The following is a 14,816-nucleotide window of genomic DNA, read 5'->3' as shown; positions in this document are numbered from 1 at the left end:
TGAGGAAACTTGCATCAGAAATGGACTGGGATACACTGGCCATCTACTATCAGGCCAGTGCATTTCCTAGTTATGATACTGAACTGGCCTGATAAACTACTGCTTTTTTAAAAACAGTCTAAAATAAGAAATTTATTGATGACATTTAGCATGACAAAAAAAATAATACCTCATTTTTTGATTGATGCAATAAAATGAAAACCGATTGAAATCCAGATTGATAATGTGGGCACCCTTGAGGTTTCTTCTTTTTTTTTTTTCCCTGAATCCGGTTTATTTTAGGAGTTTTTCCTTACCGCGAAGAAGGGTCTAAGAACAGGGATGTCCAGTTCAGTTTAGTCTGTTTAGTTTGGCAATCAGCTATTGAATTCTATGACTTTATGTTCTTTATGATTCATGTTTTTCACCGGTATGAAGCCCATTGAGATGACCATTGTTGTAAATATTGGGCTAATTTAGGGCAAATCAATTTAAGCCAATTTCAAATAAATTTAAATTGAATTGATAAAAGCAGGTCAACTGCTGCACTTCTGCAGTCCGACAGCAGGGGGCAGCAGAGGCTTGAGAGTCACGCGGAAACGGTCGGTCGCTGAAGTTGCAACCGAATCGGGATGACTCAGTCCATACATGTTTAATGATTTTGCGAATAAATGTGGTGTAGCGCCGCTGCTCCTCTCAAATTAGCGCCTTTTAGATGGAAAACACCCTGCAAGTGAAACCATTAAAGCTGTAAGTTTTTCATTCAATTGTTTCTGCACCTGTCAATCAATCAATTTGTTTTATTATTATTATTATAATCTTTTTTGTTGCAATTTTGTATAAGTCGTCGCGCTCTGAAGATCAGCATCCTGCGGCGGCCACTGCTCTGCGCGACACAACTTTTTTTTTTTTTTTTTTTATTTCCGGCTGCCTGTCAAAGTAACCGAGGCTGTTCTCCAGGAAGTCTTGGAGCGGCGCGCGGCCAAGCCGCTCAGACGTCTCCAGACTCGGACTAACAGAGCTCCACAACGGCGGGACGACGACTTTTGCTAAGAGGTGAGCGGTTCTTCTCCGGTGTTGTTGTTTCGGCTGCTGTCACCGGTTCGTTGCTGCTCGCCCCCCTCTGCCCCCCCGCCTCGAACCGTTACAGAACTGACACTTCCTCATTCGGCGGCGGCTAAGCTATCGCGGCTATATCGCTGGGAGCGGGTTCGACTGAAGTTGGACATGACCGCCGTCGCGCGGTGTTGTTCGCTGTGTCGCCGTCCCCCCCTCCCTTCCCCAACCCTCCCCGAGCGCAGACGCGGTGAGTACTGGCGCCTCGCGGGAGGTGAAGTGCGTAGGTTTGTTTTTCCGCGCGGGTCTTTCTTTGCACCTGCTTGAAACTGCGCACAATTTGGGGATGTTTACGATGCGAGATGTGCTGCTCGCGCGGGGAGGGCACGCGCCGCTTGCTGTGAGTGACGGATAGAGGCGGTGGGGGCTGAGCCAACAGATGACAGGTTGTAGAGAAGTGGACAGTTGGGGGTTGTAAAGACGAGGCGCCTGGATGCTCCTGCGTGAACTTGTCCTGCGCGTCATTGGAGCTCCGTCGCGCGCCGTGGACCGGTCCACTCTTCCTGACCGGACCGGACCCGACCACCGTGGTACCTTCCATTGTTTCGGAGCAGGGAAACCGTCTGCAATGTGTGTTTGTTTGACTGCACCGAGGGGGTGATCTGCAGTCAGGTAACTCCATTTCCTATCTTTTATTTTTATTTTTTTTGCCCCTGTTTATTTAAATAAAAAACCTTTGGCTGAGAGTGCGCGCAGGCTGCAGAGACGCCGTGGAAATGGCAGATGCTGAGCTGTAAAAACCCAAGCTGACCCAACATGATGTCATCCGCGGTGCGCAGAGCGCATGAGTGAGAGAGGAAGCGAACCTGCTCCACCGCCGAACTGAGTCGTTAGGAGGGATTTGTTGAAAGACGCGCAGCTTCCTGCCCGACAAGCTGACGTTTCCCCTCACAGGACTCCCGCGCGCCACCAACTCTTCCTCTCAGTTTACAATTTTCTCGGGAGTCTTTGAAATCCACCACTTTCTGATTTAACAGTTTGAAGTAGGCCAATGCATTTCATGATGTCACCCAGATCTTTAGCATTTTTCTCCCTGTAAATGTTTGACTGATGCCATAAAGACCACATCATTATACAATCCAGTAAAAAGTAGGTTGTTTGTGTAGTTTGAGCACTGTGACAGTAGAATTTATCAGCGGAAAACTGTTTACAGTACCTGTTATGTGACTTTCCATGAACAAGATGATCTTTTTTAACCTTTTGCAGGAGGATAAGCTTAACTTCTTGCAGGAAAACGTCCCCACAAACGCAGGAGAACTGTTGGTTTCACTGACGAGGCAGGATTTTAAATCACTCAACTTGACGTCTTGAGTCCCAATTGCAAAGATCTTTAAGTCTTATTTTTATTTTTTATATGTGTTGCTTTTTGATGGGCTGCACAGTGGTGCAGTGGTCGGCCTCACAACCAGAAGGCCATGGTTTGAATCCCGGCTGGGACTTTTCTGTGTGGAGTTTGCACGTTCTCGTCATGCGTGTGAAGGAATTTTTCCGGGTTCTCCCACAGTCCAAAAACAGGCTTCATAGGTTCATTGGTGTCTCTCTTGTTAAGGATGAATTCATTTTTCCAGCCAGATTGATCTGTCTGTGAGTTGTCAGCAAGTTGTTGATCTAATTGAACTATACCATAATAAAATTGATTCAAAATGAAATAAATTGATTATAGTTCTTAGCAGGAAAATACCGTTTGGATTGAGGCATGGCAGGGCTATTTTACTATAACCAACAGCGGATAACACACACATGTGAGATGACAGCAAAAACGGATCACGCCATCATTCCAGTCCAGTGTGTGGAAACACTTTGAATTTTGCAAAGACGTGACCATCTACTGTGCTAGGATGTTCTAATAATGTTCCCTTTGTATGTGGAAAAACTTCAGGACACTAAAATGTGAGTGGATTTGCCATTAATCCTCGTTTACTTGTTTGTTTGTACACATATTTAATGTACAATTGATTATCTGGAAGAAATCCAGGAAATCTGGAAAAGTTCACCTGCACTGCTCAGTCTCCAGGTATTTCTCTCCGAGTCACACTGTTGAACTTTTGGCTCAAGATGTCCTGAATCCATTATAGGTCAGTGAATCAAATCAATAAAAGGAATTGTTACGCCCGTAGTGTCTCTGAATTGCCCCTATAGGTGTGCGTGCGAGTGTAAACATGTGGCCCTGTAACAGACTAGTGACCTGTTGAGGGTTTGTCCCGCCTTTGCTCCACTTGAGACACCGGATAAGCTCCATGAATCCTGTGACCCAAAAAGGGATACAGTAGATTTTAAAGATGGATGATGCTCTTGATCCCTTCACCTTTCCTGGGATTAGTTACTCCTCTTTTGGATTATTTGCGTTTTTCTTTGTGATGGAAAATTGACTTTTTTTTAGTCCAGTAAACAATCTTAATATTTGTGATGAAATAAACGATCTTCAACATAAGTCATACCATCTCTTGTCACTCTGATCGTTTTTTTAACCGTTTTAAAAGTGTTCCCAGTGGTCTTTTATTCACGATTATGCCGTTCGGTGTCATTTTCTAGGACATAGTTTCTGCAGGGCGGCAGGTATTCATTAGAAATTCACCTCTGAGCTGTGAAAGGGACTCGTGGCACAGAGCAACCCCGCCCCCCTTCCCCTCCTCGTTACAGAGCGCTCTCTGTTTACATGCTCTCCTGCTAGCTTACAGCCCCTCAAAACCCCCCAGCTAACATTAGTGGAGCAGCAAAACTGGTGAGCAATACAGGAATTATGAAGCCTTACAACTTTTAGCCAAACTTCAGCTCAGACTAGGAAAACAAACGTTATTGGATCAATTTGACTGCAAGTGGATGGATCAGAATGGAGCAGAGCAGGGAGCTTAATACATAAGAAATATCCATTTTTTTCAAATAGCAGTTTTTTTTGTCTTATTTGAATAAAGAAATACTCAGAAATGCAATTTCAAGCTTAATTTTCTTTTAATTTACATATATATATATATCTATATATATATATAGATAGATAGATAGATAGATAGATAGATAGATAGATAGATAGATAGATAGATAGATACACAGACATGGACCCATCATATTTTAGGTCCAAAAATACGCAATGCTCCAAGCTGCTGTCCATCAGCTGATATTCCCATGATGCCTTGCTTCCAACCTGTTGAACTGATCGATTCCTCCCGTCCTCATCCGTGGAAAGCTGCCCTTTTAATTATTTCCATCCTGAGGAATCACTCAAAGATGGCCAGGCCGGTTTGGTTGGTTTGTGGCTCCGAGCATTAATATTAACGCGAAGCTGTCAGACTTAATGTTCTGCAGTGATCCTGGTTTATCATGTCTAATACAGGACTGCTGTCTCACATGCCAAGGAGAATTATGCCCCCCCCCCTTTCCTCAGCTTGCAGATGTGTTCATGCATACTTCTTTTAATGATGATTTCAAAGGACAGCAGAAGGCTGCAGCGCTGCGAGAGTTGTGTCTCCAACCAGCCGGAGAGAGTGAAACCTCACAGAAGAGGCTGACCTAAAAATCCTCATTTTCATTTAGCCTGACACCGTCCTGCCGCTCTATAGAGATGTGCTGGTGACGGTGTGGGCCGCCAAATGCCCCTTTCCTTCTCAAACTAAAATAAATATACCAAAAATTTACCGGAATCGATTTGCCCCAATCTATACGTATTGACCAGCAATTGAAATGTAAACAAACTGTTGGAAAAACTCCTGATATCTTAGTCCAAGGTGACGTGATAGCATCACTGCTGAATATCCCATGATGCAAATCTTCTGTTTCATCATTGACTGTATATCAGAGCTGGAGGGAGTGGGTGTGTGATGTCACCCATAGAGTTTTCTTTATGGCTCCAACCAAATCAAGTCAATTAAGTCGCCATTTTTCTTTGTGCAATATGGAGCGCGACGACATCAGTAAGCAGTCATTGGTCCGAGCTCCTCTGAGTCGACGTTTCTATGGCGACGACTCTTACCAATCAAGCTCCCCGTTGATAACTTAACTAACTTCAACTACTGACAAATGTCATGAAAAGAGATGAGGATCATCAAGATCAGGATGGAAAAGGTAGCAGAGCAAGGATGGTTATTCTGACAAATATAGTGACTGTTTGTTTCTGCATAGATGTCTATGGGATTTTGGTTTCTTGGAGCCAGCGGGAACTTCCTGTTTGGAACGCCATGAGGGAAGGGGGTCTCCCAGTCCAGTTTCATGTACAGTCAAGGGTCTCAGCACATTCCCAAAGTATAGAAGTAGCCACTGGAAGATTAGCCCACTGGGTCATGATGGGGCGGCCTTGGGCAACAACAGTGTGTCAGGCACAGTGATCAGGAAACTCCTCCCACGCCATTACACAACCAACAACAACAATCTGATCTGCTGAGACAAACTATTAGATCCACAATTGGTCAATTATCTAGGATATTTTTTTTGTTTAATCTACCAATTTTAGCCGATTTCCATGTTTGGAAGACTTAACTGACCTCGGATTTAAGTGAAGTTTAGAGTTTTTCTTCAACATTTGGAAAAACGTTGTGATGCTTTTCTGGGTCAATCACATAGAAAATCGTCAGATTGCGATTGAGTTGACATTCTGAAGCTTCCGCGTGATTTTTATTTTTTTGCAGTGGATTTTGAGCTCCATCAGGGCTTGGCCACGCGATTCCCCGTTTGGTTTGGTTTTGTGCTCTTTGCTGAAGAAAACATTGATCTTCTATATGGGTACGCTGACATTAGAGATTGAGCTGCCATAACTGGGGACATAAATGAGAAAGGAACATTCTATGATGCATAATTGTTATAATTCAGTTTCAGGGGTTGTCCGGATAGAAACCAGTTAAAGAGTAATTCGAGATGGATTACTAAGAATCTGAATATTTTATAATAAAAAGTTTGCTAATTATTATTATTTTTTTAAATATTTAATAAAAATGTATCCAGACCCTGCAATTTTGCAAGAAATACCACTTTAGAATATTTTTAAAAAGCTCCTCAAATGCCACATCTGCATATTGACCTAACTTGTAATACTGTAGCAGTCCCACTTGGTTTTGTTGACCAATTTTATGAACTAAAAACTCCAAAGAGTTGTCTTTTTCTAGTTGAAAACATGTAATAGAAGGAACACTCGGTCATCCATGGGGTTTATGTTTGATTCAAACAATTTCTTTTAACAATGATTCCCTTTTGTATTAAATGTTATAATATCGCATGTTTGTTTGTCTTATAAACCCTTTTCTTTTACTTGAAGCTGTGGTTGCTCAAAAGACCTGGTTGCACGGAGAAGCTTTTTTTTTTTTCACTTCCTGCATTTGGTGGAAATAGTTTATTTCCATTCCTCAGAATGATAGGAGAGAAAAGTGTGGAAAGGATCCGCTCATGGCCCGGCAGCTGGTGCAGACCTGAGTCATGGCCTTGGTCTGCACAGGTCCGCCTCACATGGGAGGAGGCCGTCTGTCTGGCAACAAACTTTTCTGTTGTCGCAGTCAGAGGAGCTGTTTGACGTCTCGGTGCAGCGGCGGTGTCGAGTCGCTCCTCTTTCAGAGTAAAAGCATTGTGCGGCAGGCAGTGTGTGACATCTTTGTTGGTTTTCGCTGCAGACTTGTGTTGGAACATGATAACCTTTCTTCAGCTTGTCCTTATCTCCGTTTTCCCATGTTCCCCTCCAGCCTGACATCTGGCCCGAGTTGATTATAGGAGCACACAGTTGGAGAGCATGTTGGCGTCCAGGACAGGTGGAACGTCCCTCCTCCTTTTCATGGGTTTTATTTCTTTAAGCTGGGTTTATTTTGGTAAAAATGCATTTTTTTGGGCTGGCTCAGGAGGTCAGCATCAGCGACTTCAGCGTTTCCCCAAACTTCGGTAAGAGTTGCAGCTGAGACCTCAAGCCCCCCCCCAGACTCTTTTCAACCCCATTCTGTTTGGCCACATCTGTCTCCAGCTCTGCGATCATTTCTGCGAGCTCCTCCGTGACATCGCTGATGGCTGACCGTGTTAAATCCGCTCACAGCCACCCTTCCGGGCCGAACGGCTTAGCTCAGCCCTGTCAGAAGATCCACTTCACCACACGTTTCCCTTGAACGTTCCATACATTTTGTGTATGTTTAGAGGTTCCCTGTGAAAGCGTCGGAGGAGGACGCCACAGCTTAGCAGAGTGGGCACGTCAGCTGGGTTTAGGCCGGATGAATGTGACAGACATGTTTGCTGATGCCAGTGTGGGGGGTGAGGTAATACACTGCATCATGCTAGTCTATTTTAGGAGCATCGTTTGTCTTCACAAAGTGCTTTTGTGTCTCTCAGTTGCACAAATGATTTTGGTTGCGTCGTTTGGCGTTGAGGCAGCAGTGTTGAGCGGCCCTGCTCTTTGACTCTAAGGGGGACGCTTCCAGATCATTTATGCAAAAACTACCACTGCATTTGCCAGAGCCGCCCCCCCCTCCCGTGAATCTCGGCTTCTGCCCAAGCTCAGTGCAGTCCTAATGCTGTGACTGGACAGCCTCCATTGGGTCAAGTGGAGATTTGCCTGTGAATCTGGGGGAGATTGTGTTATGCTGTCAGCAGCCAGCGGTGCATCAGGATACAGCTGACTTTTAATTAAAAAGAAGTTAACTCTACGTTTATCCGGCAAAAGGTGTTTCTTAGTGATTTTCCCCTTTGATGGCTTAAAGAGCCACTCTGATGAAAACCGTGTTTTTAGCATGTTCTTGTGGCAATTCCCAGAGAATAGAGGACATGTATGACAATAATTAGGCACAAATTGCATTTTTAAATGATCCGCACTAGGGCTGCACGATATGAGGAAAACTTGCGATGTGCGATATTAGAGATTAATATTGCGATAACGATATCATTTGCGGTATATAAACAAAAAGAAAAATAACCAAAAACATAATTCCTATTTCATTGCAACAGTTTAAAAATAATACTAGGTGACAAACATCTAACATAATAGGCCTCCATCTGATTGGTAAACAATGGGAAGGCGTCCATCTGATTCGTCAAAGCATAAAGGGATTTATTTGATTCTTAAATGCTTCAAGCTGCCATAAGATTGTTTTAACACATTTAAGGTTTACGATTTATTGCGGTTTTCGCCGTCTTTTGCGATATGCATATTGCAGAGCTGGATATTGCGATAACGATAAATTTGCGGTATATTGTGCAGGCCTAATCCGCACTATAGGGGCCACCTGATTATAAGGTGCACATTCAATATGTGTCATCTACAAGGCGCACCGAAATATAATGCTGCCTACACTACGCCCTCGGCAAAGCTCAATCAAGCGAACACTTTCAATGAAAAGTATATGTAAATGTGTGTAACCGCATGTTTCAGGCTTCCACATTGAAAACTCTTGTGTTCTTGCATTCCTATGCATGTTTCTACGACCATTTTTGGCCTCTATGTACAAAGCGCACATACATTGAAACGTGTGTTGAAAGTTAACTAGGTTGAACTTTGACTATTGAGGGACTTGGATTTGGTAATGACAGTTGGATGACGTGCCCTTTAATTCAAGGAAGTGCCAACCGTTGGAAAATTTGTCATGGAGGCGAAAGTACATAATAGTTGCGGTTTGTGCCTGGACGGAATAATGCAACGTCAAGTTGTGTCCCAATTCCTTCCCTACTCACCATATAACGCGTTCGCCATTTTGCAGTGCTGTCCGAATCTACAATTTCAAAATCGAGTGGCCTACAAATTTTCCAGAAGTCTCTGCGAAAAAACAGTGTGCATCAATACTCACTAAATTGGTGGATATAGACCACAATGACCACAATTTAACTGTATTGTCTAATAAGGCTGAGTAGCTCGGTTGGTAAGGTGAGAGGCTACCAGGCAGGAATCCAGGGTTTGATACCCGGAGGGGAAGAAACAATGGTACTGGGGGCAATTACCATATTAATGGCGAGCAGTTAACATCACTCAGTGAGGGTCCTTAGGCAAGACCCTTAATGCTACCGCCTCCCAAGTACAGTTCAGCTGCAGCTCACCGCTCCCCCAGGGTCAAATGCGGAGAAGAATTTCCCCATTGAGGGATAAATAAAGTATCCGGAAAAAAAATAATAATAAACCATCATCATTTTTATCTTCAGAAGACGATGGACTCATTAACAATCGTTGCAAAACGCTTGTAGTAATTAGATTTTCACTTCGTGAAATCGATGACGTCATATTCGCCGTTTAAAACAAAAAAAGTATTGAGCATGGTGTCCGAATTGCTTTTAACAAAAATACATAGTTCTGCACTATATCGTTCTTTAGTAGTTAGGGATTAGGTTGGGAATTCGGACACAGCCCGAGTCTTTCAATAATCGGAAAAGAGCTGTGAAGGAAAACGCCTGGTGCAAGATTTAAACTGCTTCGACATTCCGTACCAAGGCTATTCCGACTGTAGGTAGTAGATGAGCGCTATCAGGTAGCGACAGTCCAGTGTGAACATCATGACCTGAACGGATGTTCAAGAATACCCGTTCACGTGCCCGGTGTGTATGGGGCATTAAGCGAGGCAAGTCAAAAATAGGTCAGCCAGTCAGACTTTTTATTCTAGAATTTGCGACAAGCTACACGGTAGCCGTGTTGGTGCATTTACAATACCTGTAACTCCCAACCGTGTTTGCAACATGTTAAAAACAGACTGACACCAATATGACAAACATTACTTTGACTAAGCTAACCCCCAGTTTTGTTAGTAACACCGCTACACGTTAGCTGTATTGGCTTATTTACAATAACCCCCAACCTTGTTTGGAACTTGTAATAAAAACAAAAAATGCATGCCCTGTACTTCTTAAAATTTCTTCAAAATCACTAAGCAAAACCATAAATCCATATCGGGATTATAATGTGCATTTTTATAACAAACTCTTGCCGCTCTGCAGAATCTATGTCCTAGAAAATTACTTTATTTTTATTTTTATTTTGGCCAAAAACTGCTTAATCATAAATAAAAGACCACTGGGAACGCTTTGAAAAAGGTTAAAAGACAGCCAATTTAGTCTCCTCCTGCGTCTGTTATCTTTTGAAGTTTATCTCCCCGATGTCTAAAAATTCCTGTGTTTTAAGCCAAAGTAAACATTTCTGCCACCTTTTCCTGCTTAGCGCCACCTGCTGGGACGCTTTTGTTTGCCTTTCTGAACCCGGGGAGCCCGAGGTCAAATGAAACAATTGTCCAATTAAAGCGTGAGTAGGAGGAAAAATGCTGTCAACACCCCACCCCACTTATTGCACACACATCCTCACCCCCCATCCGCCGTGAACACAAATAAACCAGATGTGCAGCGCCGCGCAGCCAGAAGGAAGCAAACCCTCGGATAATTGCGACGGTGGTGCTGTCCCCCGGGGGGCAATGCAGGAAGGAGTGAAATGGTCAATCAGGGGGGTATCAAAGATGCAGAAGCACGGACAACCCCTTCCAGGTTGTTATAGACGATGACCTTTATGGCTCATGTCCAGATCGTTTTTATGTCTCTGCCAGACAGAATCACCCCCCCCCCACCCCCACCCCCCACCCCAACAGCTGAGTGAATCCAACCAACACAAGGAAAGAGAAAACAGGAATCAGACCAGACTGGCTGTCTGAAGGGTGTGCTTGTTTCTTATCGCCAACCCTTTATCTTTTACCAGACGTTAAAAACCAGCAATAAAACATCTTTTCTCCTCATTGAAGCCTCACTGCTTCGTGACTCGTCGTGAGAACAGCAGTAAAGAAAATGTAACGCTGAGAAACACGCAAACCGAGGTCGTATCGTCTTAAAATGCACATTAAATGCACAACTCAGTGGTGATGTGCATTTAAACAATCTACAGATCATAAATGAAGCGCGCGTGTCTTTAAAAGTGTGTGTTCTGTGCTTTAAGCTGAACTTGAACGAGGCGGATCTGGTGTTCAAAAAGCTCTGTTTTGGTAATTTGATGTTTCAGTTGATGAGAAGACGGGAAGTTTGAAAGTTGGACAGTTTTTTGTGGTCGAGTTATTTTGCTGTGCTTTTGCCCACACCTCAGAAAAGTTCCAGATTTAATTTAAGATTCACTTTAGGGTTAGTATTTCTAGAACATCCTTTAAGGTTATCTTGCTGCAGTTAGCTCAGTACAAACAATTGAGGGTTTTTTTTTATATATTACTCCAAATTTGGATCTTAATTATTAGCATTATGACAACAATTAAGGGCATTACTTGTGTTGAAAATATCTTTTTTTCTATTTTTGCCTGTTTAGACTTTCTAAATTCTGTTTTGAATTGATAGTTATTTTTATCCAATGTTCCCATTTTGTTTTTGATATTGAAACTAATATAGGAAATTCAAACCCTTCTTTTTTATCATTCAAGATATATGACAAAATTACAACTTACTGATGAAAAGAAAATACTGATAGTGACAAACAAAACAATATACACACTTTCGGTAAAAAAAGAACAAAGTAATTTAATTTACTTGTGGATCAAAGTTGACCTTATAGGTCCGATCAGTCAAGAAAAAAACATGTATTTAGTTTCTTTCTGTTTATTACCTCCATATGGTCTCAATTAAGTCCAGGCTGGACCACGCCCACACCTTCCTGGCTGCTTCTGTTGATAACCAGGAAGTGTTAAATGTTGCAGTTCCTCCAAAGACCACTGGAGGCGGGCATCAGAAAAGAGCAGCCCCTTGAGCCCCCTGTGGAAAAAGTCAGATTTTCCACCAAAATAAAAGTATTTACAGTTGGGTTTCAGATAGTTTATTGATGTGTTTTACTTTTTTTCAGTTCTTGACAACTGTGAGGGGAGGGAATTTTAATACATATATATATTTTATTTTATTAGAGAGTTCAAAGTTGTGCAATATTAGGGGAAAACTCTATACCAGAGGTGGGCACTGAGGGCCGCATTCCTGCATGTTTTCCAGCATACCATGCTCTGGCATGTTCTGATTGGCTGGACACACCTGAACCAGGTAATCAGCCATGAGTATGGCAAGGATGTCTGGAAATCATGCAGACACACCGGCCCTCGAGGCCTGGAATTGCCCACCCCTGCTCTATACTATATACTGCATGTTGGTATGGTGGGTGGAGAAAACACAATGCCCCTCCCACTTATAATCTGCATTTGTGCTGCTTGGAGTGGTGGACTTCAGACGGACAGACAAACCGGAGATGCAGTTTTGCGCTCGCTGATCTTTGGTAAATGGTAAATGGCGTATACTTATATAGCGCTTTCTACCTTCTTACGAAGGCCCAAAGCGCTTTACAGTCACAGTCCCATTCACCCATGCACACACACATTCACACACACATTCACACACTGGCGGCGGCTCCGCTGCCGAACACTGGCGCCAACCTCCCACCAGAGGCAAGGTGGGGTTCAGTGTCTTGCCCAAGGACACTTCGACACATGGGCGTGCAAGGCGGGAATCGAACCTGCAATTTTACGATCATGGGTCGACCGCCCTACCGCTGCACCACGGCTGCCTCTTTCTTCTTTTTCAGTTGAAGACGAACAGTCCTACTGTGAGCGAATGTTGGTGATGCAGTTGGTGGGTTCAAATCGACAAAGACGCAGACATTTCATGGGCGTTTCTTCATGACGCACGCCTAAACATGGCCAACATGTCGAAGCACCTAGTGATGCATTTGCCGTAATCCGTATAACCAATGCAGAGCTCCATCTTTGAGAGTTTTTAGATATTTGTGGATCTTTGCTGCGTCTTCACGTTGTAGTTTTCTTTTTCTTTTAGAGCTTAAATTTGTTCCTGATGTTTGTGCATTTGTAGATGTTTTTAGACGTTCCTTTGATGCCTACTTTGAAGATGAATAACTGGAGACATCCAAAGGAAAATAAAGTTTTGGTTTTACAGAACAAACCTTGAGAATTTTTTTTAACATCGATTAGGAGCAAACCTAAGCCCAGATGGGCTCATTAACACGTGAGACGTCTAGAGAATGGAGGTTTTTTGGGTTTTTTTGCTCAGAGATCTTCTATTATTATTTCCGTTTTTTAAAAATTCTTCTTAAGTTATGCAAAATCCCAACTGATGAGTATTTGTTTTGAAATGTCAAAGACTTTTTCTTCCCCTAAATCTTTTTGTTCGAGTTAAAAAAAAGAATCACCCAACTGGATTGTGATCAGGCTGAACATGCACAGTGGTCTATAGAAAGCGTTTCAATTATTAATTCATGTTTCTTCATGTTTTCTAACAAATATTTGCAGTGGGAGGAATCTCATCCTAAATTATTAATAAAGGAAAGACACAAAGTACGGCTGTGTTTTACTTTAAGATTAAAAAAACAGACTTTTTCCATCTGAAACGGGTATACTCAACTCAACTCAACTTTATTTATATAGCACTTTCATACAACAGTAGTTGAGACAAAGTGCTGAACACAATAGTAAAAAACATTAAAACATGTTAGGGGGGGGGGGGGGGGGGACACAGAGGGAGATAAAACTATAGAAAACAGTAAACAGTTAGAAAATCAGTGGTCTCATATTGGGCCAAACGCCAAGGCATAAAAATGTGTTTTTAAACGGGTTTTAAAAATGGACAGTGAAGGGGCTTCTCTAATGGCCAGCGGCAAAGTATTCCACAGCTTCGGAGCGGCTACAGCAAAAGCTCTGTCCCCTCTGAGCTTCAGTCTGGACCTCGGTACCTCCAGAAGCATCTGATCAGCTGATCTGAGGCACCGTGCCGGCGAATAGGGAGAGAGAAGCTCAGAGAGGTACAGCGGGGCAAGACCGTGTAAAGATTTAAAAACAAGCAGAAGAATCTTAAAATGAATTCTAAAATGCACAGGCAGCCAGTGATGCGATGCTAGGATCGGCGTGATGTGGTCTCTCCTGCGTGCTCCAACCATAAGAAGTATAAATGGTAAACGATGGCCATAAAATGCAGACGGGTTAAGTTGGTGCAGCGTTAGTTTAGGTGCTGTCCTGTGAAGGAGGCTGCACAGACGAGGGAATGCATTTCCTGACCAGTAGAGCTGCTTTTTTGTGGTCAATATTTCGGCGCCCGAGGATTCAAAGACCTGTCACGTAACAGTTCACACGCTGGTGCATATTGATTCTCATGCAGTTGACCTTTCAGGCTCATAATCATTCATTTGCATTCGCTTTGTTGTCAAACTTGAGTTATCTGCAGAAGATTTTTCCTTTTTTTTCCTGTCCATGGAGGAGTTTTAAAACAAAAAAGAAAACCCTCCTTCTATGTTTGCCTGCTGGAGCTCCAGCAGCTTGGATGAATCAAAGATCCAAAAGAGGAAGAGGGAGGCTAAGTTCTGAGCCTGAATTGTTTTTTTAAACTTATTACGGGTCGACTGTGTGGGATAAAAGCTGAGATCTTAAAACCCGAGGCCCCCGCTCACTCTGTAAACCCTGCTGATGATGTACATAATTTATAGTGTCAGTGTATTTTTGACAAAAGAGGAAAAGGAAATGACTCGGCGGCCCAGATGCCTCTTTCCTTTTTTGGGGGGTTCCTCCCCCCGTCTTCTAAGGAAGTGCAAAACTTTTAATTTTTTGTCTTTTTTAAAGTATTTAATGCACGAAGCTGCTGAAACTCTGAACACAGATCACACGTGAAGAAGGATCGCCGTTGCTCTGTGAGCGTTCAGAGAGACTTGAAGATGCACGACCTGAAGCCTCCTGCCCACTTCTGCTGCCTCTAGACGGAAAGCTAACTCCTTTGAACCTCAGGACTTGACCTGGTTTAACCTAACTCCTGAGAATTTGGCAAAAGACGGCATGACATCATTG

At 43.0% G+C, this 14,816-nt stretch overlaps 1 protein-coding gene across 4 annotated transcripts in view; it reads left to right on the top strand.

Annotated features, from left to right (window-relative positions):
• The first annotated feature begins 626 nt into the window (after positions 1 to 626).
• taok3 (TAO kinase 3) overlaps positions 627 to 14,816 on the top strand; it is a 56,580-nt gene continuing 42,390 nt past the window's right edge. The window contains exons 1-2 of one of the 4 annotated variants that reach the window (XM_023958222.1): positions 627 to 729; positions 940 to 1,035. The gene's annotated coding sequence lies outside the window, so the exon portion shown is untranslated. Of the gene's footprint in view, positions 730 to 909; positions 1,036 to 1,167; positions 1,286 to 1,326; positions 1,708 to 14,816 lie in introns of those variants that run through there. The other 3 variants (XM_023958221.1, XM_023958224.1, XM_023958223.1) reach the window with 3 other exon arrangements.

This window comes from Oryzias latipes, chromosome 9, assembly GCF_002234675.1.
Source record: "Oryzias latipes chromosome 9, ASM223467v1".
In the NCBI taxonomy this organism is placed as follows: domain Eukaryota; kingdom Metazoa; phylum Chordata; class Actinopteri; order Beloniformes; family Adrianichthyidae; genus Oryzias; species Oryzias latipes.
This window is presented reverse-complemented; position numbering and strand designations above follow the sequence as displayed.